This window comes from Myotis myotis, unplaced genomic scaffold (genome assembly GCF_014108235.1).
Source record: "Myotis myotis isolate mMyoMyo1 unplaced genomic scaffold, mMyoMyo1.p scaffold_m19_p_1, whole genome shotgun sequence".
Taxonomy (NCBI): Eukaryota; Metazoa; Chordata; class Mammalia; order Chiroptera; family Vespertilionidae; genus Myotis; species Myotis myotis.
Genome location: NW_023416313.1, coordinates 126084096 through 126110339, shown reverse-complemented (window position 1 = coordinate 126110339; position 26244 = coordinate 126084096). Strand labels below are relative to the sequence as shown.

Sequence of the window (26244 nt, the reverse complement as noted above, 5' to 3'; positions counted from 1 at the left end):
TTGAAGAGACTTTGTCTGTATCCCAGCATTTGGTCTCTTTGAAATTGTCCCTTGTGCACTTGAGAAGAAGGATATTCTGTAGCTTTGGGGTGAACTGTTCTGTCTGAAGATGTCAATTAATTCCATCTAATCTAGTTGGATTGCTGATTTTTTGTTTAGACAATATATCCAGTGGTGCCAGTGGGGTATTAAAGTATTAAATTCTTGCTGTCGATCTCTCCCTTGATATCTTCCAGAAGTTTTTTTTAAGTATTTGGGTGTTCTCGTGTAGAGTGCATATATGTTTACCAGAGTTATATCCTCTTGTTGAATTGCTCCCTTTAGTATTATGAAGTGGCCCTCCTATCTCTTATTGTGGCCTTCAGTTTGAGGTCTATTTTGCCAAATATAAGAATTACTACCCCAGGTTTTGTTTTCATTTCCATTTGCCTGAAAAAATATTTTTCCATCCCTTCACTATCAGTTGTTGTGAGTCCTTTGTTCTGAGGTGGGTCTCTTGTAGACGGCATTTATATGGGTCATCTTTTCTTATCCATTAAGCTACCTCGTGTATTTTTATTGGAGCATTTAATCCATTTACATTTAAGGTTATTATTTTTAGGTACTTGTTTGTCGCCAGTTTTATTCTTTATGCCTGTGTTCTTCCCTTTCTTTTTTTTCTTTTTCTTTCTTTCTTTCTTTTTTTTTTTTTTTACAGCAGTCCCTTTAGCATTTCTTGTATTGCTGACATGGTGGTAATTAAGTCCTTTTGCCTTTTTTGTCTGTTAAGCTCCTGATTTCACCTTCAATTTTGAATGATAGCCCTTCTGGGTATAGTATTCTTGGATTCAGTCCCTTGCTTTGCATCACTTTGTATATTTCATTCCATTCCCTTCTGACCTGATGTGTTTGTGTTGAGAAATCAGTTGATAGTCTAATGCAGTGGTCGGCAAACTCATTAGTCAACAGAGCCAAATATCAACAGTATAACAATTGAAATTTCTTTTGAGAGCCAAATTTTTTAAACTTAAACTATATAGGTAGGTACATTGTTATTAACTTAATTAGGGTACTCCTAAGGCTTAGGATGAGCCACACTCAAGGGGCCAAAGAGCCGCATGTGGCTCGAGAACCACAGTTTGCCGACCACGGGTCTAATGGGAGATTCCTTGTAGGTAATTTTCTGTCTCTGGTAGTCTTTTAGATTCTTACTTTGTTGTTGATGTTTGGAAATTTAATTATGATGTGTCTTGGTGTGGATCTTTTTTGGGTTCTTCCTGTTGTTTTTATGTGGGGTTTTTTTGTGTTTTTTTTTCTGGGTTCATCTTGTTTGGGTCTCTATGTGCTTCTTGGTGAGCTTTTTCTTCCCAACATCATGGAAGTTTTCTGTCATTATTTCTTCAAACTGGTTTTCTATTCCTTGCCTAGCTTCCTCTCATTCTGGAACCCTTTTTATGTGGATGTTGTTTCGTTTCATATTGTCCCAAAGCTCCCTTATGCTCTACTCCTGCTTTTTAAGTTTTCTTTCCAGATGCTGCTCTGCTTGGGTGGTTTTTTTGTACCTCATCTTCTGACTCACTGATGCAGTCCTCAGCTTCTCGTCTACTGTTGATACTTTTCATTGTGTTCTTTATTGTGGCTGTGTCATTCTTCATTTCCTCTTGATTCTAATACATGTTGAATTTGTCGTCCTTCCTTTTCAGCATCCTTATAAACATTGCTCTGAATTCTTTCTCTTACAATTGCTTGCCTCCATTTTGTTTCTTGCCTTTTCTGCTGATCCCACCTTTTCTTTCGTATGGGGGTTGTTTCTTTGTCTCCCCATTTTTCTGTCCCTTTGTGGTTGTTTCTATGTTAGATCAAAATTTTGCCACCCATGTTTTTTTTTTAGTTTACTGGTATCTTATATAGTAGATGTTTTGTGGGACCCAGTGATACAATTTCTCAGTTCTTCTGGGCTGGGTATCCTAGGGATGCCCCATACTTGGGATATTTGGGTTCTCTTGGTGTATGTAGTTGTATTTTGAGTGTTATAGTCTCATTCGTGGATGGACTCTCCTCTCAGGGTGTCTGGTTATGTGGCTCACTTTTCACCACATTTTCCAAACAGCACAAAATACAATTCTATAAGACACCACATAAAGGTACTCCTGATATTGATAACCCCAATAAAAGTGACCACCAGAAAAGAGAGAATTAGGAGAGATTAAGAGAGCAAAAATGGTATTGAGGAAAAGATGAAAAGGTTAAGAGAGAAAAGAAAAAGAAGAAAAAAGGAGAAAAAAATATGGGGAGAAAACACCACAAAACAAACAAATAAACCAAAAAATGCAAACAAAAAACACCCAAAAAAGGGGGTGGGGGGAATCTGTAGAGGCAGAGTTTATATACATTAAGGTTAAGGAATTGAAATGAATTGGGGAAGGACCATGGCTCAGTATAGAGGAGGTAGAAATAGAATGAGTGAATAAGAAGAAAAGAAAAAACAACAAAATAATAAACAAAAACATAAAAAGATAAAACAAAAATAAATTTGTTATTTATTTTTGGAAAAGGAGACTAGAGGAAAGAGCAAATAGTCTTGAGTTTAGTGAGTAAAACTAAACAATTAGAAGAAGAATAGAGCAAGAGAGGAGAGGAAAAACAAAAGCATAAATAATTGGCTAGCAAGGAAATAGAAAAGGGAAGGGTACATTGAGTTGGAGCAGGGGAGAGGTAATTAGATATATAAGTAAGCCCACAGAGACTACGATAACAATAACTTATCAATAAAGCAGATAAAGAAGATCCGTTTTTTAACAAGGGGTAAAGAGAAAGGTGAGAGAAAAATAAAGTGGGGATAGGAGAAGAGAAACAGGATGGAAAAGGTAAAAGTGAGGAAGAAAAATGTGGAAAAAAAGAAAAAATAATCCTATATAATAAAAGGCTAATATGCAGATCAGCCAAACAGTGGAACAGTCAGTCGCTATGATGCACACTGATCACCAGGGGGCAGACGCTCAATGCAGAAGCTGTCCCCTGATGGTCAGTGCGCTCCTACAGGGGGAGTGCCGCTCAGCCAGAAGCCCTGAGGTGGGCTCACGGCTGGCAAGCACAGCAGCAGTGGTGAGAGCCTGGCTTGGGCTTGCATCCCCTGAGGACTCCCGGACTGTGAGAGGGCACAAGCCAGGCTAAGGGACCCCAGCCATATGCCCATTGGGGGCAACCTGGCTGGCAGGGGAGGGCTATTAGGGGTGACCAGGCAGGCAGGCAGAGGCAGTTAGGGGTGATCAGGCAGGCAGAGGAGCAATTAGGGGCATTAGTCAGGCAGGTGAGTGGCTAGGAGCCGCTGGTCCTGGATTGCAAGAGATATGTTCGACTGCTGGCAGTCCAACATTCTCCGAGGGGTCCTGGATTGGAGAGGGTGCAGGCTTGGTTGAGGGACCCCCCTCCCGTGCACAAATTTCATGCACCAGGCCTCTAGTATAAAATAAAATAATGATAATAAAAATAGAATGAAGAAAATACAAAAAATAAAAGATAAAGCAAAACAAAAAATTTAAAGAAAAAAATTTTAAAAATAAAATAGTGAAGTGTTGTTTGCTTCAGCTGAGTTTTAATGTCCAATGGGGGCTGGTTTAATACCCCACTCTACTGTTCTGTCACTTCTCAGTTTCCTATTAGGTAATCAGCACTGTGTTGAAATTCCAAGCAATCCACAGCTCCTCTGTGATTTTTTTCCACAGCCTTGGTTGCAAGCAGGTGGGACCAATCTGCCCGTTTTTGCCTGTCTTCCTGCTGTCTGTCTTAATAACTCAAGTGTCTGTTTTTGACAAGGGCTTTAGGTAGGGGCGTTGCTGTATTGCTTTCTGGGATTTAAGGGCCCCTCAACTCAGTGCCTAAGGCTCCCTGGGGCTATTCAGAATATTTATTTCCTCTGCAAAGCGTGAGGCTGGATGCAGCTGCACTAAACTGTCCTAAGGCTGCTGGGAGGGGCTAGCTCTTCAGGAGAAAAGTGGCTACTTAGGTTTGGAGGGTCTGCAATGTCTCAGTGCTAGATTCCTGGTCACCTCTCCCTATCCTGCTCCCCTCCACAGCATCTCACCAGCCTCCACAAAACTGCATCTCCACCCACCTTTACCACAGCATTGGTGAGTGTTTGTAACTAAAAGGTCCTTTGAACTGGGTTTAGCAAATAAAAGCAAAAACAAAACAGAGGCAAAACAACCGTGCCACTGCGAGTTTCTCTACTCCCCAATACTGCACTGCTGGGGCAGCTCTTCAGGCTGCCTTTCTGGGTGCAGAATCCCGCATCTGTGGACTTAGATATAGATTTTCCAGCCGCCAGCAGCTCTGTGGACTTCCCTTTCACAGTTGGATGTTACGTATCCTTAAGGGATGCGGATTTGGTGGAGCACCAAGTCCTTCTGACCCTCTTCTCCTGGTGGTCGTGCGTGTGTCTCTCTCTCCAGGCAAGATCCCCAGTCCTACCGTTCTCCAGGCATCCTCTGCCCTTTCCATCTGTAGATTGTCTCTCCAGCTGTGTCTAATTCACCAATTCCGGGTGGATGTTACTTGATTTAGTTGTTCCTTCTATCTGCTCTATGACAAGGCGCAGGACCCCTCTGCGTGTTTGGCAGCCATTTTCCAAAACTTCTGACATAGACTTCTGAGCCAAAATTGGTATAATTAAATATGTTGAGCATTTTAATTTTTATATTTTACTACTATAGTACAAAATAAAATAGCCTTTGCCACCATATTCAAGCTAGTCATCAAATGTGGTCAGCCCAACTCCCACTGCTTGTCTCAGTTTTTACTGCCATGCATGCACCAGTGGTTAACACCCATAGTTGTGCCACACTTTTGGCTCCACCCCCATAAAAATGCTTCGAGCTGGCAACCACTACTATACACTTCTACCCATGGTCATATATGGCCCTCGAAATCCCCTGGCTTCCACTGCTGTGTGTCTAGGGATGACCCCTACAACAGCGATCACAGACAGCTGACCTTGGCCCCTGCTGTAAATCCAAGCACACTCATTACTGCAACTTTAGGCACTGCTTAAGGACCCCTCCGGCCCTCATAGTCACTGCTGACCCCATCAGCTGTCACTATTCAGAACCATGTAGTTGTCGATGTTACAGATCCCAACTGCCAGGCCATTGGGTTCCTCCCACCTGGGGTTGCCATATGCTTCTAATATGCCTCTGTACAATTAGACCTGGTGCTATAGTATACTCTTTCATACCCTTCAAGTGATGCCCAAACACCCAGCCTTCATGTCTTCTGACAGGTAAAGATCTTTCTTTAAGGAAGCCAGTTTATGAAATCTAGAAAATGTGACTGCTTCTTTAAATGCACAGACATCAGTATAAGAAAACAAGGAACATCAAAAATCAGGGAGATGTGACACTCCCAAGGAAACTTAATCAGCTTACAATAACCTACCCCAAATAAATGGAGATCCACAAATTGCCTTAAAAGTATTAAAAATAATTGTTCTAAAGAAGCTCAGCAAACTATGAGAGAACATTTATAAACAATTTAGTGAAATCAGGAAAATAATACAACAAAACAATTTCAACAAAGCGAGAGGAAAAAATACAAATAACCAAACAAATTCTAGAGCTGAAGAATATAATTGCTGAGCTAAAAAAAAAAAAAATCAAAGCTTCAATAACAGACTCAAATCAATCAGGAGAAAGAATCACTGAAATCAAAGGTCATTTGAAATTATTTTATTGATTGAGAAAAAAGAATGAAAAAAGCCTATGTGGTTTATGGGACACTCTAAATGAACCAATATACTAATTATGGTAGTCTCAGAAAAAGAGAGAAAGGGGCAGAGAGTTTATTTAAAGAATAAAAACTGAGAACATCTCAAATCTGGGGAGAGAAATAGATATTCAGACACAGGAAGCCCACATGACTTGAAATAGTTTGAACATAAATATAGCTACACCAAGAAACATTATAATTAAACTGTCAAAAGTCAGAAAATTTTGAAAGCAAGAGAAAGGTTATTCATCACATACAAAGGAACCATCTTAAGAGTATTAGTGGTGTTCTCAACAGAAACCTTTCAGGCCAGGAGAGGATAGGCTGATATAGTTCATAGTACTGAAAGGAAACAATTGCCAACTAAGAATAATGTACCCTGAAAAGGTATCCTTTAACATGTGAAGGCAATAAAGCCTCTTCCAGACCAACCAAAACAGAGTTATCATTTGACCTGCGATAAAAGAAATCATTAAAAGAGTCCTTTAAATGGAATTAAAACATGTTAAATAGCAACATGAAAACTTATCAGTATAAATCTCATTGGTGAAGGTAAATATATAGACAAATGCAGAATAATATAACACTGTAATTGTGGTATGTAAATTAATTGTAACTGTCATATAAAATTAAAAGACAAAGGTATTTAAAATAACTATAATCGTCCTAATCGGTTTGGCTCAGTGGATAGAGCATCGGCCTGTGGACTGAAAGGTCCCAGGTTCGATTCTGGTCAAGGGCATGTACTTTGGTTGTGGGCACATCCCCAGTAGGGGGTGTGCAGGAGGCAGCTGATCGATGTGTCTCTCTCATCGATGTTTCTAACTATCCCTCTCCCTCTCTGTAAAATATCAATAAAATATATTAAAAAAAATAAATAAAATAACTATAACCCCCAAAATTGGATGACAAATTCACAATGTAAAAGTAAATAAATAAAATTTTATTTCAAGTACACAAAGTCTATGGGGATAAAAGCACAGAGTGTTTGTATGCAGATGAACTTAAGCTGTTAACAAATTAAAATTGATGGTTATAAGTATAAAATTTATATGAGCCTCAAAGTAACCACAAAGGAAAAACTTCTAATAGATGCACAAAAGTTAAACAGAAGGAATCAAACAAAATGATATTAAGCAAATTTCAAAGTATGTATTTGGTCCTGACCAGTGTGTGAGTGGTTAGAGTATCAGCACGTACCTGGGTTGCATGTTAGATCCCTGCGCCAGTCAGGATGTGTATGGGAGGGAGAGGGAGACGGCAATGTGAGAGAGACATAGACTGGTTGCCTCCCACACTCTACCTGACTCTTTGGTGTGCACACCAATCTTCTAATCACTGAGCCACACCAGCCAGGGCAGCAGACATTTTCTTGATTGTACCATAACAGCCTGAAAATTTTTACTTGTGGTATTACTCTGACTATTGAAATCAATTCCAGTGCAAATATTTGGGCTATTAGAATATTTACAAAACCATTATAGTCCACGTTTGCAATTGCTCCCCAAGTCCTGGCTCTCATCCTTTTACACCTGTTTTTTAATATAGCTTCCATATTGGAAATCATGCCTCAGTCCCACCTGCTCAAATACATTCAGTAATGAATGTATTTGTTGCGTATACATTTGAGAACCTACCATATGCCAACTGTTTATTTAAGCAATGTTTTTATATTTTACATTCTCAAGTTAGAAATTTAAATAGTTTCTAATTATTTACCAAATCAAAGCCAAACTCAGCCTAGAATGTAAAGTTTTTTAAGTCTCATTTTTGTTGTTCAACACAGTCTCTTTATGGTAATATTTATTCTTAGCATAGTATGTGTCTGTTCCCTCTTCTTGTCTTGGTACCTCATCTTTTCTCTTTATGGATATACCTACTTCTCTTCCTTAATATTTTTTAAAAACACAGCCAAGATTACCTTGTGATGTTTGAGGTTTTAGTTGATTTTAGTCATCTGATCTGGATCATTCTTTCTGTATACTGAAGGCATTACCAGGAAGTTGAGATTGTAGTTCATTAGTGGGCTATCATAAGTTAACAATGCTAAGAACTCTTTATTCAGTCAAATTCATATCATATGAAAATATACTGCAAAATATGTAATGTTTCTTTGATGATATAGAAGGCATTTCACTTAGAAATGTATAGGAATGCTGGTTAATAGAGGTTTCTAGTTTTTATTGTTTCATATTTGTTGATGTTTCATCTATTTGAAGCTATTATAAATATTTTATATTTTTAACTAGATAGTAACTATACCACCCACTCTTAACTCCTAATAAAGTACATTCTACATCATAGGTTTTCATAGAATACTTGATTCGTTTTGTAAAAAAATTTTATTGGGCATTTACTGTGTACCAGGACTCTAAGACTACAGCCATGAAAAGATAGTGTTTGCTCTTGACTCTAGCTAATGAAAGTGATAGGTGAACAGACAAGCCTAATACTATGCAAGTTCTGTAATAGAAGTAAATACACAAAATATGTGGTACCTAGTTTGTTCTGAAGGTAGCAAGCAAACTTTTCCAATGGAAGCAGTGACAGCAGCAAGGAAGGAATTAGGACATTTTAGTCTCTGATTACTCCTTCAGTTCCCCAAACTACACCAAATGAACCTTATAATCAAAGTAGCAGTATATTTTTGTTATGCAAATAGAGCTGTAAGACAAGCCCCTGGCATTTTCTCCCTCCAGAATGCCTTCACTAGGCCTTTCCATATAGAAATTCTGGAGCTACCACTGAAAGGAAGGTATAGCTAAACCGAGGCAAGTAGAAGTCATCCTGAAGGAGACCTGTAATGGGAACATGAACAAAGTCCCAGAGGTAAAAGGAGAGCAAAGGCAAGTTGGGGAAGCAGTACTCTAAGGCCAGAGCATAAATTTGGTTGGAGGGTATTGATTAGGAGGAGATGGTCATAACAGGAGCTAGATTGAAAATAGCTTTACAGTCCATGCTAGGAAGTGGAATTCTTATTATGAGGGCAATGGGAAGTCACTGGAAGGTTTTAAGCAAAAGTGACATGATTATATTTTATTGTTAGAATTATTCTGAGCCCAATTTAGATTATTTTTCCTACTTTTTACTAATCAGATTTTTTAAATGTTGTTCTATACTTTCTTACTATTAAAATATTTATTTAAAATTCATTTTAAATACCTTAAATTGGTGATTTTAAAACTTTTGTTTTCTTAGAAGTAGAATTAATATTTTTCATTCTGGATGTAAAGCTTCTTTAAATTAAAGTATGGTTGACGTATAATATATATATATATATATATATATATATATATATATATATATATATATATTTTTATTGCTTAAAGTATTGCAAAGAGTATTACATATGTCTCCTTTTTTTTTCCCCCCGCCCTTGACAATTCCCTGGCCTCCCCTACCCCCCAGTGTCTTATGTCCATTGGTTAAGCTTATATGCATGCATACAAGTCCTTCCGTTGATCTCTTACCGCCCCCCCCCCTCTCCTGCCCTTCCACCCTCCCCGGCCTTCCTGCTGTAGTTTGACAATCTGTTCGAGGCAGCTCTGCCTCTGTATCTATTTTTGTTCATAAGCTTATAATGGTCTTTATTATCCAGAAATGAGTGAGATCATGTGGTATTTTTCCTTCATTGACTGGCTCATTTCACTTAGCATAATGCTCTCCAGTTCCATCCATGCTGTTGCAAATGGTAAGAGTTCCTTCTTTTTTACAGCAGCATAGTATTCCATCGTGTAGATGTACCACAGTTTTCTAATCCATTCATCTACAGATGGGCACTTAGGCTGTTTCCAGATCTTAGCTATGGTGAATTGTGTTGCTATGAACATAGGGGTCCATATATCCTTTCTGACTGGTGTTTCTGGTTTCTTGGGATATATTCCTAGAAGTGGATCACAGGGTTAAATGGGAGTTCCATTTTTAGTTTTTTGAGGAAACTCCATACTGTCTTCCATTGTGGCTGCACCAGTCCGCATTCCCACCAGCAGTGCACAAGTGTTCCTTTTTCTCCTCATCCTCTCCAGCACTTGTCGTTTGTTGAATTGTTGATGATAGCCACTCTGACAGGTGTGAGATGGTACGTCGTTGTTTTGATTTGCATCTCTCGGATGATTAGCGACTTTGAGCATGTTTTCATATGTCTCTTGGCTTTCTGAATATCCTCTTTTAAAAGGTGTCTATTTAGGTCCTTTGCCCATTGTTTGATTGGATTGTTTATCTTCCTTTTGTTGAGTTGTATGAGTTCCCTATAAATGTTGGAGGTTAAACCCTTATCAGTGATAGCATTGGCAAATATGTTCTCCCATGTAGTGGGCTTTCTTGTTGTTTTGTTGATGGTTTCTTTTGCTGTGCAGAAACTTTTTATTTTGATGTAGTCCCATTTGTTTATTTTCTCTTTAGTTTCCATTGCCCTAGGATCTGTATCGGTGAAGAAATTGCTTCGGCATATGTCTGAGATTTTGTTACCTTTGGATTCTTCTAGTGTTTTTATGGTTTCCCGTCGTATATTTAAGTCCTTTATCCATTTTGAGTTTATTTTTGTGTATGGTGTAAGTTGGTGGTCTAGTTTCATTTTCTTGCATGTATCTGTCCAATTTTCCCAACACCATTTATTGAAGAGACTATCTTGCCTCCATTGTATGTTCTTGCCTCCTTTGTCAAATATTAATTGAGCGTATTGGTTGGGGCTGATTTCTGGGCTCTCTATTCTATTCCATTGATCTATATGTCTGTTCTTGTGCCAGTACCGGGCAGTTTTGAGAACATTGGCTTTTTAATACAGCTTGATATCTGGTATTGAGATCCCACCTACTTTGTTCTTTTTTCAGGATTGCTGCAGCTATTCGGGGTCCTTTTTTATTCCAGATGAATTTTTGGAGAGTTCGTTCTAGGTCTGTGAAATATGCCATTGGTATTTTAATGGGAAGTGCGTTGAATTTATAGATTGCTTTGGGCAGTATGGACATTTTAATGATGTTGATTCTACCAATCCAAGAACATGGTATGTTCTTCCATCTCTTTATGTCTTCCTCTATCTCTTTTTTGAACGTCCTGTAGTTTTCCTAGTAGAAGTCTTTTACCTCTTTAGTTAAGTTTATTCCTAGGTAGCTTAATGTTTTTGGTGCAATGGTAAATGGGATTGCTTTTTTAGTCTCTCTTTCTGCAAATTCACTATTGGTGTATAGAAATGCCATAGATTTCTTGGCGTTAATTTTGTATCCTGCTACATTGCCAAATTCTTTTATTAAGTCTAATAGTTTTTTGATGGAGTCTTTAGGGTTTTTTAAGTATAATATCATGTCATCTGCAAATAAGGACAGTTTTACTTCTTCTTTTCCAATTTGGATGCCTTTTATTTCTTCTTCTTGTCTAATTGCAATGGCTACTACTTCCAGTACTATGTTGAACAGGAGTGGTGAGAGGGGGCATCCCTGTCTTGTTCCTGTTCTTAGGGGAAATGGTGTTAGTTTTTGTCCATTGAGTATGATGTTGGCGTGGGCCTGTCATATATGGCTTTTATTATGTTGAGGTATGATCCTTCAATTCCCACCTTGCTGAGAGTTTTTATCAAAAATGGGTGTTGGATTTTGTCAAACGCTTTTTCTGCATCAATTGATATGACTATGTGTTTTTTTTCTTTCAATTTGTTTATGTGATGTATCACGTTTATTGATTTGCGGATATTGTACCATCCTTGCATCCCTGGGATAAATCCTACTTGGTCGTGGTGTATGATCTTTCTGATGTAATGCTGGATCCGATTTGCTAAGATTTTGTTGAGGATTTTGGCGTCTATGTTCATGAGGGATATTGGCCTGTAATTCTCTTTCATTGTGTTGTCTTTACCTGGTTTTGGTATTAGGGTGATGCTGGCTTCATAGAATGAGCTTGGAAGTGTTCCTCCCTCTTGGATTTTTTGTAGTAGTCTGAGGAGGATAGGTTTTAGTTCTTCCTTGAATGTTTGGTAAAACTCCCCTGTGAAGCTGTCTGGTCCTGGGCTTTTGTTTTCTGGAAGCTTTTTGATGACTGCTTCAATTTCTTCCATAGTTATTGGCCTATTGAGATTTTTAGTTTCTTCCTGATTAAGTTTTGGAACGTTCTATTTTTCTAGGAATATGTCCATTTCTTCCAGGTTGTCTAGTTTGTTGGAATAGAGTTGTCCATAGTATTTTTTAACAGTCATTTGTATTTCTGTGGGATCTGTTGTTATTTCGCCTCTATCATTTCTGATTTTGTTTATTTGGGTCCTCTCTCTTTGCTTCTTGGTGAGCCTGGCTAGAGGTTTGTCAATCTTGTTTATCCTTTCAAAGAACCAGCTCTTTGTTTCATTGATTTTCTGTATTGTTTTTTTTGGTCTCTATGTCATTTATTTCTGCTCTAATCTTTATTATCTCCTTCCTTCTGCTCACTCTGGGCTTTTCTTGTTGCTTTCTTTCTAATTCTTTGAGCTGTAGATTTAGATGATTTACAATCATATTTTTCTTGTTTGTTGAGATAGGCCTGTAGAGCTATAAACTTTCCTCTCAGGACTGCTTTCATTGTGTCCCACAGGTTTTGAATTGTTGTGTTTTCATTGTCATTAGTTTCCAGGATGTTTTTAATTTCTTCTTTGATCTCATTGGTAACCCAATCAATATTTAATAACATGCTTTTCAGCTTCCAAGTGTTTGAGTATTTTGAGTTGTTTTTATTGTAGTTTATTTCTAATATTATGCCCTTGTGGTCTGAGAAGATGCGTGGTTTGATTTCAATCTTCTTGAATTTGGGGAGACTTTGTTTGTGACCCAATATGTGGTCTATTTTTGAGGATGTCCCATGAGCACTTGAGAAGAACGTATATTTTGTGGCTTTGGGGTGAAGTGTTCTGAAGATGTCGATTAAGTCCATCTGATCTAGTGAGTCATTTAGGATTGCTGTTTCTTTGCTGAGTTTTTGTCTAGCTGATTTATCCTGTGATGTCAGTGGTGTATTAAAGTCCCCTACTGTGATTGTATTGTTGTCGATCTCTCCCCTGATATCTTCCAGGAGTTTTCTTATGAATGTGGGTGCTCCAGCATTGGGTGCATATATGTTTATCAGGGTTATATCCTCTTGTTGTATTGATCCCTTTAGTATTATGAAGTGGCCTTCCTTATCTCTTGTTATGGCCTTCACTTTGAGGTCTATTTTGTCTGTTATAAGTATTGGTACCCCAGCTTTTTTTTTTCATTTCCATTTGCCTGAAAGATATTTTTCCATCCTTTCACTTTCAGTCTGTGTGAGTCCCTTCTAATGAGGTGGGTCTCTTGTAGACAGCAAATATATGGGTCATGTTTTTTTATCCATTCAGCCACTCGATGTCTTTTGATTGCACCATTTAGTCCATTTACATTTAAAGTTATTATTGAAAGGTACTTGTTTGTATCCATTTCTATTTTTTTTGTGTGGCTGTTTTCTTTCTGGGCTTTTTAGTTCTTCTTTTTACACCAGTCCCTTTAGCATTTCTTGCATTGCTGGCTTGGTGGTGATAAACTCCCTTAGCCTTTTTTTGTCTGTGAAGCTTCTTATTTCCCCTTCCATTTTGAATGATAGCCTTGCTGGATAGAGTATTCTTGGATTCAGTCCTTTGCTTTGCATCACTTTGTAAATTTTTGTCCATTCTTTTCTGGCCTGATGTGTTTCTGTTGAGAAATCATTTGATAATCTGATGGGGGATCCTTTGTAGGTAACTCTCTGTTTCTCTCTTGCAGCCTTTAAGATTCTGTCTTTGTCTTGTACATTTGCCATCGTTATTATGACGTGTCTTGGTGTGCGTCTTTTGGGGTTCATTTTGCCTGGGACTCTCTGTACTTAATGTAACTTTTTTCTTCCCCATATCTGGGAAGTTTTCTGACATTATTTCCTCAAATAGATTTTCTAATCCTTGCTGCTCTTCTTGTCCGTCTTGCAGCCGTATTATGCGTATGTTACTTTGTTTCATGTTGTCCCGAAGCTCCCTTAGGCTCTCCTCCTGCTTTTTAATTTTTTTCTCCAGTTGCTGTTCAGATTGAGCTTGTTTCTCTGTCTTATCTTCTAACTCACTAATTCGGTCCTCTGCTTCTTCTTTTCTGCTATTGAAACTTTCCATGGTGTTTTTGATTGTAGCTATATCACTTTTCATTTCTTCCTGATTCTTGCATAGGTTGTTGATTTTCTCATCCATCCGGTGAATGAATTGTACAACCATTATTCTGAATTCTTTTTCTGTCATGTTGCATGCTTCAACTTCATTAATTTCCTTTCTTGGCGACTCCTCATTGTGTTTCCTCTAGGTGTTTTGTCGTCTTTTCATTCTGATTATCTCCCTATGGTTCAAACGTCGAGTTGCGTGGGCCTGGGCCGTGTGCAGTGGGAGCCTCCCATCACCCTAGTGTCACTGAAGAGCTCTGACACTAAGATGTGTGGCTGTTGTGGGTTGGTGGGAACCAGGCTCGCTCAGAGTCAGTGTTGTCAGCACTCAATGTGGCCTCGTACGCGCCCTTAGAATCAGGGACTCTGTCTGCACCGTGCTGAAACAGAGACCCCCCTGGAGCGTGTTGAAAACCAGAGCCCCCTAGCGTGCTCCAGGATTCAGAGTTCCCCATGAATCCAGTATCAGAGTCTCTGTTGCTTCGCGCGACCTTGCCTTGAGAATCAGGGTCCCTGTGTGCCCTTGCACCAGGAATTGGAGTCACTGGTTCTTAGTATGAATGCACAGGGAATCAGGATCTCAGGCGCAGGTGATAAGAAACACAGTCAAGTCACTGGTGCTTGGTGCTGCCTCCTGCCCAGAGAATTGGTGTCCCGGGCCTGTGCTATGTGGGACAAATTCCCGGTGTTCGGGTGATTGCTCCCAGCCCAGGGCTCCGAAGCTGGCAGTGTGCGTAGGATCAGTTCCTGGAATTCACGCATTTGCTCCCAGCCCAGGGCTCCTGGAGCAGGCAGTGTGAGCAGGACCAGTTTCTGGTGTTCCCACGATTGCTCCCAGCCCAGGACTCCTGAACCTGGCCCTACACTGGATCAGTTCCAAGGTGCTCGCGCACTTCCAGGGTAAAGTTCCTGCAGCGCTGAGGCCCTGGCAAGGGATGGGTCTATCAGTTAGTTACTCTGGTGCTGCCCGTAAGCCTGCAGGAAGGGGGAATGGGCTCTGTTACTCACGGATCTGCCGCGGGGATTTCTGAACTTTTGGTGTCCGCAGGTCTGTAGCTGTGGTCACAGGTCTCTGTCCCCAATGGCTGCAGGGTTCTGGTATGTGTCTGAGATCAGACTGGGTGGTGCTGAGGCCAGGATCCTAGTCTCAAGTAGCTCTGTTTCCAACATATTATAATATATCAGTTTCAGATGTACAACATAGTAATATGACATTTATATACTTTATGAAATGATCACAAGAAATCTAGTAACCATCTATCACTATACAAAGTTATTTTGATATTATTAACTATATTCTCTATGCTGTATATTATGTCCTGAACTTGTTTATGTTATAAGTTTCTACCTCTAATCCCCTTCAACTTTTTGCCCATTTCTCCATTGCCCAACCCTCTAGGTACTATCAGTTCATACTGTATCTATGAGTCTCTTAGTTTAGTTTGTTATATGTTTAGTTTTTTAGATTTCACATATAAGTGAAATGAAACAAAATTTGTCTTTCTCTGACTTATTTCACTTAGCATAATACCTCTATGTCTATTCATGTTGTCACAAATGGCAAGATTTCATTATTTTCTATGGCTGAGTAATATTACATTTTATATACATATGTACACATATGTACATATGTATGTGTATATCTATACATGTGTGTGTGTGTGTATATATATATATATATATATATATATATATATGCCACAATTTTTTAGCCATTCATCTATTGATGGACACCTAGGTTGCTTTTATATCATGCCATTGTAAATAATACTGTAGTGAACATAGAAGTACATATATCTTCTTGAATTAGCAGTTATTTTCCCCCTCAGATGAATGCCCAGAACTGAAACTGCTGAATTGTATGGTAGTTCTATTTGTAATTCTTTGTGGAACCTCCATATTGTTTTCCATGGTGTCTGTGCTAATTTATAATCCCAACAACAGTACATAAGGGTTCCCTTTTATCCATATCCTTGCCAACACTTTTTGTTTCTTGTATTTTTTATAATAGCCATCTTGACAGGTGTGAGATGATATATCATTATGGATTTTACTTGCATTTCCTTGATTATTAGTGACGTTGAGCATTTTTTTTAATGAATCTGTTCACCATCTGTATGTCTTAGAAATTTCTATTCATGTTTCCTGTCCATTTTTTAAATTGTATTTTGTTTTTTTTGATGCTGAATTTTATAAGTTCTTTATATATTTTGGATATTGACCCCTTATCAGATATATCATTTGCAAATATCTTCTGCCCTTAAGTAGTTCGCCTTTTTATTTTATTGATAGTTTCTTTTGCTGTGCAAAAGCTTTTTGGTTTTGTGGAGTTTCAGTTGTTTATTTTGTTGCCCTTGCCCAAGAAGACACATCCAAAAATATATAAGAACATTTCACACTTTATTGTCTGTGTTTTCTTCTAAGAGTTCTATGGTTCATGGTTTAAATTTAAGTCTTTAATTCATTTTGCGCTTATTTTTATATATGACATAAGAAAGTGGACCAGTGTAATATTTTGGCATGTAGCTATCCAGTTTTCCCAACATTATTTATTGAAGACTTTTCTCCATTATATATTCTTGCCTCCTTTGTTGTACATTTAATTGATTATATAAGCCTGTGTTTATTTTGGGGCTCTTTATTCTGTTCCATTGACCTGTGTGTCTCTGTTTGTGTTAGTACCATACTGTTTTGATCACTATAGCTTTGTAGTGTAGTTTGAAACCAGGTAGAGTGAGTTTTTCAACTTCAATTTTATTCCTCCTCTCTGGTCACTATTACTTTCTTCTACTAACTTTGGGCTTTGTCTCTTCTTTTTCTACTTACTCGGGGGATGTCCAACTTCCAGGTTAGCTTATGTGAGACTTTTCTTGTTTCTTGAGGTAGGTCTGAATTGTTATAAACGTCCCTTAGAATAACTTTTGCTTCATCCCATAGATTTTGTAACATTTCCATTTTCATTTATCTCAAGGTATTTTTATTTTTATCTTTCATTGACACATTGGTTGTTTGGAGGTTATTTAGTCTCAACATGTGTTCTTTCCAGTTTTCCTCTTGTAATTAATTTCTAGTTTCATACCATTGTGGTTAGAAAAGAGACTTGATAAGACTTTAGTCTTCTTATATTTATTGACTTGTTTTATGGCCTGACATGTGATTTATCCTGGAGAATATACACATGTACTTAAAAAGAATGTGCATTCTCCTGTTGGGGGATGGAATGTTATATACATATCTAGAAAATCCATCTAGTTTAATGTGTCACTTAAGGACAATATTTCCTTGTTGATTTTGTCTGGATGATATATCCATTGATGTAAGTCCTTTACTATTACTATATTATATTATGTTATATCATATCATACCATACTATACTATACCGTATCATATTACACTAGAGCAGCCGTGGGCAAACTATGGCCCACGGTCCGGATCCGGCCCGTTTGAAATGAATAAAACTAAAAAAAAAAAAAAAAAAGACCGTACCCTTTTATGTAATGATGTTTACTTTGAATTTATATTAGTTCGCACAAACACTCCATCCATGCTTTTGTTCTGGCCCTCCAGTCCAGTTTAAGAACCCATTGTGGCCCTCGAGTCAAAAAGTTTGCCCACCCCTGCACTAGAGGCCCAGTGCACGAAATTTGTCCAGGGGGGGTGGGGATCTCTCAGCCCGGCCTGCACCCTCTTGCAATCCGGGACCCCTCGGGGGATATCCAACTTCCAGTTTAGACCCTGTGGGATCAGGCCTAAACTGGCAGTCGAACATCCCTCTCGCAATTCAGGATTGCTGACTCCTAACTGCTCACCTGCCTGCCTGCCTGATCGCCCCTAACCACTTGCCTGCCTGCCTGATCACCCCTAACCTCCTCTGCCTCAGCCCCCACACCTGGGACCCAGGCTTTCCTCCTCTGGCCAGCCATAGGCAACTGGGACACAGGCTTTCCTCCCTCTGGCCAGCTGCAGGCACCCGGGACCTGGGCTTCCCTCCCTCCCGCTAGCCGCAGGCACCCAGCACCATGGGCGGCTTCCCTGGGCTGGCCACAGGCACCCAGGGCCATGGGTGGCTTCCCCCAGGTCGGGCCCTGCCTTTGTCAGGAAGGATGTCAGGAAGAGGTTCGGTCTATCCAGTCTAATTAGCATATTACCTTTTATTAGTTTATATTATATTATACTAGAGGCCCAGTGCACAAAAATTTGTGCACTGGTGGGGGGGGGGTGTCCCTCAGCCCCACTTGTGCCCTCTCACAGTCTGGGACCCCTCGGGAGATAACGCCCTGCTGGCTTAGGCCCGCTCCCGGGTGGCAGAGGTCAGGCCCAATCCCTAGGTGCAACCCCTGGTTGGGCTCAGAGCAGGGCCAATTGGGGAGTTGGGGCACCGCCCCCTATCATGCACAGAGCAGGGTGGATTGGGAGGTTGCAATGCCACCTCCAGTCACACTCAGCGTAGGGCCTATTGGGGGGTTGGGGCGCCGCCCCCGTCACACTCAAGGCAGGGTGGATGGGGAGGTTGTGGCGCCACCCCCTGTCACGCACAGAGCAGGGCCGATCAGGGGGTTGGGGCGCTGCCCCCTGTCACACACAGAGCAGTGCCAATCAGGGGGTTGGGGAGTTCCCCCCTATCAGGCACAGAGCAGGGCCGGTCAGGGGGTTAGGGTGCCTTCCCCTGTCAGGAACAGAGCAGGGTGGATAGGGAGGTTGTGGCCCCGCCCCCTGTCATACACAGAGCTGCAGGGCAATCGGGGTTTGGGCGCTGACCCCCTGTCACGCTGCTCCAGGGGCCAGGAGGCCTCGCAGCTCCGCTGATACCGGTGCTGGGAGGCCTCACAGCTCCGCTTGACTCAGGGGCAGTGAGGCCTCGCTGCTCCACTGATCCCGGTGCCAGGAGGCCTCGCCGCTCCACTGATCCCAGTACCGGGAGGCCCTGCAGCTCCGCTCATCCCAGGGGCATGAGGCCTCGCGGCTCCGCTGATCCCGTGTTTGGGAGACCTCGCGGCTCCGCTGATCCCAGGTTCAGGAGGCCTTGCGGCTCCACTGATCCTGGGTTTGGGAGGCCTCGTGGCTCCGCTGATCCCAGTGATGGGAGGCATATTACCCTTTTACTATGTAGGATAGAGGCCTGGTGCACGGGTGGGGGCCGGCTGGTTTGCCCTGAAGGGTGTCCTGTATCAGGGTGGGGGTCCCGCTTGGGTGCCTAGCTAGCCTGGATGAGGGGATGGTGGCTGTTTGCAGCTGGTCACTCCCCCTTCAGGGTGGAGGTCCCCACTGGGGTGCCTGGCCAGTCTGGGTGAGGGGCTGAGGGCCGTTTTCAGGCTGGTGGGTGACTGAAGCTCCCAACCTCTCCTTCTTTTCTTTTTCTTCTTTATTCTGGGATTTATTTACCTTCTATGGCTGTCACTTGAACTAAGAGCCGGCTTTAGCTCTGAGGCTCACCTCCAGCTCTGAGACCTCGGCTGCTGAAAGCAGGTATCTGTTTTGTTTGGGTTCTATAATTGAAACACTGTTGCAACTCCAGCTCAGCTGGCTGGCTGAAAGCATGGGGTTTGTTTAGCTTCTGTAATTGCAACATTGTTTCTTAGAGTGCAAGCTCAGAGCCCAGCAGTGGCAGGCGGGGAACCTTCGCTTCCTCCATCACTGGAGCAAGCAAGCCTCCTGTTCGCTTCAGCTGCCTGGCTGCCAGCCGCCATCTTGGTTGGCAGTTAATTTGCATATCGCCCTGATTAGCCAATGGGAAGCGTGTCAGAGGTATGGTTAATTACCATGTTTTTCTATTATTAGATAGGATTATATTATATTATATTTAATATATTATATTACAGTACATTATATTTATTACTAGAGGCTCAGTGCACAAAATTTGTGCATGGCGAGGGTTCCCCTCAGCCCAGCCTGCACCCTGTCTAATCCAGGACCACTCAGGGAATGTTCAACTGCTGGTTTAGGCCCAATCCCAGAGATTGGGCCTAAACCAGCAGTTGGACATTCTTCTCTCAATCCTGGACCCCTGGCTCCTAATTGCTCACCTGCCTGCCTTCCTGGTTGCCCTTAACTGCTCCACCCCCGCCAGCCTGATTGCCCCTAACTGCCCCCCACTGCCAGCCAGTTTGCCCCCAACTGCCCTCTCCCTGCTGGCCTGGTTGCCCCTAATTGCCCCCCCTGCTGGCCTGGTCGCCCTTAACTTCACTTCTCCTGTCGGCCTGGTTGCCCCTAATTGCCCCCCCCCCCAACAGCGTGGTCACCTCTTACTGTCCCCCTGCTGGCCTAGTTGACCCTAACTGTCCCCCCCTGCTGGCCTGATTTCCCCCAACTGCCCCCCTGCCAGTCTGGTCACCCCGACAGCCTGGTTGCCCCACGCAGCCTGCTATTCAGTCGTTTGGTCGTCCCTCACTAATCCCCCCTGCCAGCCTGGTTGCCCATGCAGCCTGCTGTTCAGTCGTTTGGTTGTCCCTCACTAACCCTCCTGCTAGCCTGGTTGTAGGCAGCCATCTTGTGAGGGTGTGCACATTAATTTGCATATCACCTCTTTATTATAAAGGACTAGAGGCCCGATGCACAAAATTCATTTACCGGGGGGTGGGGTTCCCTCAGCCCAGCCTTACCCTCTCACAGTCCGGGAGCCCTCAGTGGATGTCCTACTGATGGCCACAGTCTGGCAGCAGAGGCTCGGAGCAGGCATCCCGTGTGTGTGTGTGCGTGTGTGTGTGTGTGTGTGTGTGTGTGTGTGTGTGTGTCTGTCTGTCTGCTGGGGGCCTGTCCCCAGCCACACCATGGAGGCTTGGAGCAGGAGCCCCTCTGTGTTGATCTCTCAGGCTCCTGGCCTCCACTGCATGTTGTACTCTCCCTTGAGCTATGGCCAGGATGGGGGGTGCTGCTTGCAAGCCGGGCTTTCCTGCCCCTGGATCACCATGGCAACTGGGGAACAGGCCCAGCTGGGGGCTGCCCACAGGCCAGGCTTGCTTTCCTGCTCCTGGATCCTCATGGCGACCAGGGAGAAGGCGCAACTGGGGGCTGCCCGCAGGCCAGGCTTGCTTTCCTGCTCCCAGATCAGGTGCAGCTGGGGGCTGCCTACAGGCCACACTTTTCTACTTACCGATGGCCAGATCACCACAGCGACCCAGGACCCAGTGGCACTTTCCTGCTCTCCAATAGTCATAGGGTCCCTGCTGGGGGCGGGGCTTAGCGGTGCGGGGCTTAGGCAGCACGGAGATCCCGGCTGGGGGCTCAGGTGGCACACAGGGGTCCCGGCTGGGGATGGAGCTTATGCCCCGCTGCCCAGGGCTGCACATGGGGCCCGGATGGCAGCTCGCGCTGTCCCGCCCTGCCTGTAGTATAGGATAGAGGCCTTGTGCATGGGTGGGAGCCGGCTGGTTTTCCCTGAAAGTGTTCCAGATCAGGGTGGGGGTCCCGCTTGGGTGCCTGGCCAGCCTGGCTGATGGGCTGCTGGCTGTCTGCAGCTGGTCACACCCCCTTCAGGGTGGCGGTCCCCACTGGGGTGCCTGGCCAGTCTGGGTGAGGGCCTGAGAGCCGTTTTCAGGCTGGAGGGCAACTTAAGCTCCCAGCCTCTCCTTTTTTTCTTTTTTTTTTTTTAATTCTGGGATTTATTTACCTTCTATAGCTGTCCCTGGAGCTGAGAGCTGGCTCCAGCTCTGAGGGCTGAAAGCAGGTTCTGGGTCTGTTTGGCTTCTATAATTGAAACTCTGTTGCCATCACAGCAGCTCTAAGCTCTGAGGCCGAAGCTGACTGAAACCAGGTCTCTGGAGCCTGTTTAGCTTGTATAATTGCAAAATAGTTGCTTAGAGTGCAGCTCAGAGCCAGGCTGCGGCAGGCGGGGAACCTTGGCTTCCTCCATTGCTGGAGCAAGCAAGCCTCCTGTTCGCTTCAGCTGCGTGGCTGCCAGCCGCCATCTTAGTTGGCAGTTAATTTGCATATCCTGCTGATTAGCCAATGGGAAGGGTGTCGGGGTTATGGTCAATTTGCATGTTTCTCTTTTATTAGATAGGATATTACCATCAGTCTCTCTCTTTGGTGTTCCTATGTTGGTGCATAGATGTTTACAAGTGTTATATCCTCTTCTTGGATGACCCCTTTATTATTATGCTATACTCATGTCTTGTTACAGTCTATTTTAAAGTATATTTGGTCTATGTATTTCTACCCAAGTTTTCTTTTCATTTCTGTTTGCATGCAATATCTTTTTCCATCTACTCACTTTCAGACTCTGTGTGTCTTTAGATCTAAAATAAGTCTCTTATAGGCAGCACAAGTGTATTTCTTGTTTTTTAATCTATTTAGCCATCCAGTGTCTATTGAATGGAGCCCTTAGTCCATTTACATTTAATGTAATTACTGATAAGTATATAGGTATTACCATTTTAATTGTTTTCATACAAGCTTTATAAGAGGTTTGTCTACTACCTTTACTGTATGTCTGCCTTTACTGGTGAACTGTTTTTCTTTTATATATTTTCTTCTAATTTTGCCCTTTTCTTTTTTCCTCTAGTTTATCCGTTCCCCAAATGTTTTTTATCTTTTATCTGTAAGCAGATACACTTGTAAGAAGTAATGGAAAAATGGGAGAGAGTCAGTTATGTAGCAAATATGTACATCCAGAAAACTTCAAGATTGAAAATTTCATGAAGTCTGAAAACTTCATAGGAAATCTTAAAATAGTTAATTAAAAGAAAATCTGATTGTAGTCACTTAGTATCAAATGTTCTTCAGGCTCAGTCTTTTGATTCTGTTAGTCTTAAAATTCTAAAACGAGAAATTTTGGTAGTGCTACTACTCCCATTTCAACAGGTAATGAACTTCTGCCAGTCTCACAGTATTGCTCTGAGAATAATTGGGAGAGTTTAGATTTTTGTAGCGATTTCATAAAGATCAGTTGTTATAAAGGCCACTTCCTTTATACAAAACCAAATTGCTACTTTTGTTTGGTCATTGTTGGTTTTATTTGTTGGTTGGTTGGTTTCAGCTTATTATTTGAGATCTTTGCCTTTTTTGTAGTACATTATCCCCTCATTCTCAATTTTAATTTAATTTTTTTCTGAAAATTATTCTGCCACTACATTAAAACATTTTACTACTTCTAACAAGTTTTCATAAATTCATTCATGTTGAAAAAATAATTTAGATTACCAGCTATCTGGAGTAATTAATAGCCAATGGCATCATCAATGAGACTATAAACTTTCCTTCTAGATAGACTTTTCACCATGACTTTGCATAGCATTGTTCCAGGTAGATCAACAAATTGATTATTATATTTTACTTTTATTATGCCATGAATTATGCCTAAGGTCTCAGTCATGTGAGTGAAATTTATTGGGGAAATGTTTTGTTTTGTTTTAAGCTGCTGAGTTTAAATGGCACCCCAGTTTAGTTATTCCACTGAATTCACTTAGAGTGCATGCTCAACCTAGTTAATAGAAGGTTTTGTTAGCCTTCTTTATATTGAACATTTGAGCAATACACAGTTCTGTCTTGTGTTAGGATTTGAATTCCTTATATACAAGAGTATTTACTACCTTCTTTGTTTCATTTCAGAATGACCTTATTTAAAAATGTATGAGGCTATTTATAATCGACACTGTGGCAGTGATTAAAGAGGTGTGAATAATAGGTCATTGGAACTTGACAGCTCATGGTTTGCTAAACTAGTGTTAGAACAGTATGCTGCTCAGATGTACTGTATTTTTCTAAGGTGGAAATTGTCCTTTTACATGTGGGTTATTGTTATAATATATCCCATAGGTTTTTTCTCTTTAAAGTGGTTTACCAAATCATGGGATTTTGTTGATTTATTTCTTTAGCTTAATGTATCAACATTTTATGCTTACTAATAATAATCTTAGTATAAGTTATCAATCAGACAATCAATATAGACAGAGGATTGGTCCTTAAACACAGCATTGGCTTTCTGTCTGAAGCTTTCATATATATATATATATATGTGTGTGTGTGTGTGTGTGTGTGTTCTATTGATTTTTTTTTTTTTTTAATAAAGGGAAGGGGGAGAGAGAAACATCAATGTGAGAGTGAAACATCCATCAGTTACCTCCTGCTTGTGCCCTAATCCAGGATCGAACGGCAACCTGGGGTATGTGTCGTGACTGGGAATCAAACCCACAATTTTCAGTGTATGGGATGACCAACTGACCCACAATGGCCAGGGCTCAAGTTTATATTTTTTTTAATTGAAAAAATACGTGTCTTACAAAAAATTTTAAAATATTTGGTAATTTGTTGATATTGAGCAATTGTTACTTTGGAAGAATTTTAGGAGTCCTGAATAAATTTGGGATAGCATGACATCAAAAAAATGTAAGAGTTTTCTACTTGGTATGTCAGTAAACCTTTATTAATTTTAAATACAAGGATCATAAGAACTTATATTTAAATTAATAAAATTTAGATTAGACAATATTTCTAAGAATAAAAGAAAATGTAGACAAATATTATTAAATGTTGAGTTATTTTAAGTAAATTAGTAATTAATTAACATAATGATTTTTCACTGATAGTTGTCATAGGTTCAGAGTACTTTGTCATTGCTACCACCCTAAATTCAAGATATAGTGCTAAGATGCATTTTAATATTCCAACTCAAAACATTTGGTAGGTTGATATTCAGCAGTTGTTACTTTGGAAGAATTTTAGGACTCCAGCCAGAAGGTTAGGTTTCTAAAAAGAATGAGGTTGGTAAAACTGCAGCAGAGAAATGCAAACCTCAGAGAAAATAAAGTTTAGGGAAATAACCGTATGTTTATAATCTGCAATAAAGCTGAGAAATTTTTTAATCTAAAAAAATTATCTAAAATAAACCACATTTCTCAGCATGACAAACTTCCTCCACTAAATAACTCATTCCTTTACCCACTTTCTTCAGTTGTGCTTTGTAGCATCAGTCTCCTACAAATTTTGAATTATGACAGTTGTACCTATTTTTAGTTTTTAAACTATCTGGCTGGAAACTTAAATTTTCACTTGATTATTTCTTTATTCATTTTTGCAAGTCTAAAAATTTATTGAGTAATAGCTTGTATTTTGATGGTACTTAACAGCATATTTTTCTATAACCAAACATCTACCCATATATTGAGAATTTGGGATACAAATGATGGAATAATCATTTGAAGATATCAAACAAAATTATATATGCATGTATGTAAACACTCCAAAGATTTTCTGAAATTAAATGTGATGATATATTCAAAGCACCTAGCAAGAGACTTGTATTTATTCCTGGAATACCATTATACTTTGGAGAGCATTGCAGAGACCTGTTTTTAATCCTTACTTTACTAATTATTACTCTCTAGATTAAGTAATTTGCCTAACTTCACTAAACTTTATATACCTTTTCCTCAAAAAGAGATGGTAATAACAACTCTACCAGTCTCACAATATCGTTCTGGGGATGTTCTTGTTAAAGTGCTTTGTAATTTGTAGATTTCAATAGAAATGTGTTTTTTAAAAAATTAAATATTGTTCAGATTATTACAGTTGTTCCTCTTTTTTCCCCCCATAGCTCTCCTCCACCCAGTTCCCACCCCACCCTTTGCCCTTACCCCTCCAACTATCCTCATCCATAGGTGTACGATTTTTGTCCAGTCTCTTCCTGCACCCCGACACCCTTTTCCCCCGAGGAATTGTCAGTCCACTCCCTTTCTATGACCCTGGTTTTATTATATTCACCAGTTTACTCTGTTCATCAGATTTTTTATTCACTTGGTTTTTACATTCACTTGTTGATAGATATGTATTTGCTGTTCATAATTTTTATCTTTACCTTTTTCTTCTTTCTCTTCTTAAAGAATACCTTTCAGCATTTCATATAATACTGGTTTGGTGGTGATGAACTCCTTTAGCTTTTTCTTATCTGTGAAGAACTTTATCTGACCTTTTATTCTGAATGATAGCTTTGCTGGATAAAGTAATCTTGGTTGTAGGTTCATGGTATTCATCACTTTGAATATTTCTTGCCGCTCCCTTCTGGCCTGCATAGTTTCTGTTGAGAAATCAGCTGACAGTCGTATGGGTACTCCCTTGTAGGTAACTGACTGTTTTTCTCTTGCTGCTTTTAAGATTATCTGTCTTTTGCCCTTGGCATTTTAATTATGATGTGTCTTGGTGGGGTCCTCTTTGGATTCCTTTTGTTTGGGGTTCTCTGTGCATCCTGGACTTGTAAGTCTATTTCTTTCACCAGGTAGGGGAAGTTTTCTGTCATTATTTCTTCAAATATGTTTTCAATATCTTGCTCTCTCTCTTCTTCTGGCACCCCTATAATTCAGATGTTGGTACGCTTGAAGTCCCAGAGGCTCCTTACACTATCTTCATATTTTTGGATTCTTT

The 26244-nt window shown here is 40.8% G+C and overlaps 1 protein-coding gene across 18 annotated transcripts in view; it reads left to right on the top strand.

The window, feature by feature from the left end:
* ZEB1 (zinc finger E-box binding homeobox 1) overlaps window positions 1-26244 on the top strand; it is a 305104-nt gene that overhangs the window by 114255 nt on the left and 164605 nt on the right. The window contains exon 6 of one of the 18 annotated variants that reach the window (XR_004974243.1): window positions 4056-5629. The exons of the other annotated variants lie outside the window; for them this stretch is intronic. The gene's annotated coding sequence lies outside the window, so the exon portion shown is untranslated. Of the gene's footprint in view, window positions 1-4055; window positions 5630-26244 lie in introns of those variants that run through there. 18 annotated transcript variants of the gene reach the window in all.